The following is a 3,873-nucleotide window of genomic DNA, read 5'->3' as shown; positions in this document are numbered from 1 at the left end:
GCTAAGGCGATAAGCTAGACGATTGGGCAAGCTTGACCCCGGCATGAGGTCAATGTGGTGCTGTATATCTCTCATGGGTGGTAAACCAAGGGGTGGATTCTCTGGCATCAAATCAGCAAACTCCGTAAGCACCTCTTGTAACTCTATGGAAACTTCATCATCTACGTTGTCACCTTCTGATACCAACTGACGCCGGGTAGAACTAGGATTGTTCTGACAGCGTATAAAAGCAGCAGAAACTAAGATTTGAAGATTGAAAAGGGAATTCAAGAAGAGAGAAAATAACAAGTAGGGAAGAGAAAATCCTTAAGTGCCCCAAATAAGCAAACAGAGAAATAACTCTGAAAGACTTAAATTTAATTGATAGTATAAACTGGATTGAAAAACAACAAAGACTAGATGCCTTTATATAGGCTAGGCACCTCCTAAACTAACAAGGAAAAGGAAAAGCAAACCTAATTGGAAAAGGAAAACAAATCCTAATAAGAAAAGAAAAACAAATCCTAATAGAAAAGGAAAAACCCAATCCTTATTGAAAAAGGAAAACTAAAACACACATGCATAATTAAAATAACAATTTTCTAAAATTCCTCCTGCATCAGTCTCTCCAGGTTGGAAAGAACTCGCCCTCAAGTTCAAATCATCTTTTCCTCTATCTTTTGGATGTCCAATTAATCCCTTCCATCCTGTACTTCTCAACATCAATGCAACTTGATACCGGAAGAGAAACAATTTACAACCCATCACAATATGACTGCGAATGGTAGTTTGAAAATTCTTCATATCATATTGAGATAATTCAATCTTCACACGGTATTCATTTATCTTCTCCCATTCGTGCGGCATATAAATCTCCCAAAAAGGATCAACTATTTCTTCCTCATTGAAAATAAAATTTTCCTCCACCTCAATAAGATCTTCATCGTCGACATATGTATCATAAGTTGGTGGAGAATTCCAATCCACGAAACATTGAGAAGGATCTTCAACATCTTCCTCATATTGAAACTCTTCATCAACAAACTTAATTCCAAAGTCTAAGTCTCCATGTCGTTCATCCCGAAACACGCTGTTCCCGAAATAGAACAGGCTTGTGATACGGGTTCTCGAAATTGGATTTTGAATTGCGACCGTCAATATCGCAATACATCTCCAAGTTTTGCGCCGCTAGACGCTGGGTTAACTCCGCAACCTGCCTCTGCAAATCTTCAATCATCACGTCTTGTATACTGCGCTCATGGTAAGGGACTTCCTCCTTCGGAACCTGTCCACGTCGACCACGACCACTAGTCATGAAAAACTAATGAAAAAAATTCATCCCAAGAAGACGCTAAGCTCTGATACCAACTGACGCCGGGCAGAACTAGGATTGTTCTGACAGCGTATAAAAGCAGTAGAAACTAAGATTTGAAGATAGAAAAGGGAATTCAGGAAGAGAGAAAATAACAAGTAGGGAAGAGAAAATCCCTAAGTGCCCCAAATAAGCAAACAGAGAAATAACTCTGAAAGACTTAAATTTAATTGATAGTATAAATTGGATTGAAAAACAACAAAGACTAGATGCCTTTATATAGGCTAGGCACCTCCTAAACTAACAAGGAAAAGGAAAAGCAAACCTAATTGGAAAAGGAAAACAAATCCTAATAGGAAAAGGAAAACAAATCCTAATAGAAAAAGAAAACTAAAACACACATGCATAATTAAAATAACAATTTTCTAAAATTCCTCCTACATCAAAAAGGAATTTGTTGAGGAAGATTCTTTGGTAGATTGCCTCTCTAGTATTGTAACACCCCGGTCTTATATTGGAAATATGAGAAGAAGCCCACATAGAGTGAGTGGTTTATAAAGATAGTCATGAAACACTGGGATTTATAATGAATTATAGGAAAGTTCCAAATTGACTAGTCATTTTGGGGTGATAACGCAGATGTGGCTAGCGCTTTTTCCTGGGTCATTACAAGTGGTTTCAAAGCCACTTAGTAACGTCAAGTCATATGGTACTGGAGCACTACATGGCGTGACTTTGAGGAGGACGTCAGAAATTTATGTGGTACTGGAGCACTACATGACGTGACCTTGATGAGGATGTTAGGAATTTAAGAGGGAGAGTTTGTAACACCCCGGTCCCATATTGAGAAAATGAGAATAAGCCCACATAGAGTGGGTGGTTTATAAATATAATCATGGGTGCTAAGTCCCACATTGCCTAATTACTAGGTGAAACTTGACTTTATAATAAATTTTAGGGAAGTTTCAAATTGACTAGTTATTTTGGGGTGATAGCGCAGATGTGGCTAACGCTTTTCCTTAGGTTGTTACATGCCTAGTTACTAGGTAAAACTAAGCTTTATAATGAATTCTAGGGAAGCTCAAGATTAACTAGCTTTTTTGGAGTAATAACGCAGATGTGGTTACACTACAAAAAAAAGAATATTTTTTGACGTGGCAAACATGAGTTACATTTTGACGTGTCTAAGTAGACACGTCAAAAAAAATATTGTTGACGTGTTACATATTAACACGTCAAAAGTTTTTGACATGTCAAATTAACACGTCAAAAACTTTTGATGTGTCAAATTAACACGTCAAAAACTTTTGACGTGTCAAATTAACACGTCAAAAAAAAATTAACATTTGTAAATAATTAGGTAATTAACATATGTATTAAAAAACAATTAATTTTAATTGGCATAAAAAATTAAATTTGATTGGATAGGAAAATTAAGCTTATCATATTAGTATAAATTAATTGGTATATATGTATACGTATATATATCACATGCATGCCAATTAATATATATATATATATGTTTGTTGTATATATATGCATAATCATTCTATATATTGAATACCAATTAATATAATTATCACATGCATGCATATAATTCAACCATTTCATTAATATTAATTTGAACATGATATTATCATGCATATATATATCAGTCTACTAATATTAATATGATAGCCATATTAATTTTTTAAAAATATATAAAACATACTGAATACATTTATTTTATAAGACCCGCAAACCTCACATGAACTCGGCCAACACAAAATATGTGGTCGGTGAGTGGATACATCTAATTATCTATACATCTAGAATATTAATTTATTTATTCTATAATTAATTGTAATTGTGTTGTATGGATAATGTGTTATAGAAGAGGAAAAAATTATATAATAGAATAAATATAATTTTAATAGAAATTATATGACAGAGTAAATATAATTTTAATAGAAATATAATTTAATATATAATTTTAATAAAATTAAAATAAATATAATTTATAATATTTTAAATTATATAATATAATTAAATATAATTTTATATGTTTTTGACGTGCCATGTGTGGCACGTCAAAAGCTTTTGACGTGCCAAAAGTTTTTGACGTGTTGTAGTTAAAACGTCAAAACATTTTGACGTGTCTAACCAACACGTCAAAAAAAAATTAACATTTGATTGTAATTAGGAAATAATTGATATAAAAAATATGTATTAAAAAACAATTAATTTTAATTGGCATAAAAAAATTAATTTTGATTGGATAGGAAAATTATATTTTATCATATAGTATAAATTACTTGGTATATATGTATACGTATATATATATCACATGCATGCCAACTAATATCACAATATATATATATATATATATATGCGCGAGGATCTGGAGGGCATGATAAAGTTGTTCATTATGCCGTTTAACCAGTGTTGTAAGTTCCTCACTCTTTTCTAGTATTAGTGCTTTCGTATATGGAAAATAACCTAGCGGTGCCAAGCTTATAATTAGGTATTATATATATTCTGACGTGCCAAAACCAGCACGTCAGAAATTATGGTTGTTCCTTTTTTTTTTAATTATAAATCTA

Source organism: Corylus avellana, chromosome ca3 (genome assembly GCF_901000735.1).
Source record: "Corylus avellana chromosome ca3, CavTom2PMs-1.0".
Taxonomy (NCBI): domain Eukaryota; kingdom Viridiplantae; phylum Streptophyta; class Magnoliopsida; order Fagales; family Betulaceae; genus Corylus; species Corylus avellana.
This window is presented reverse-complemented; position numbering follows the sequence as displayed.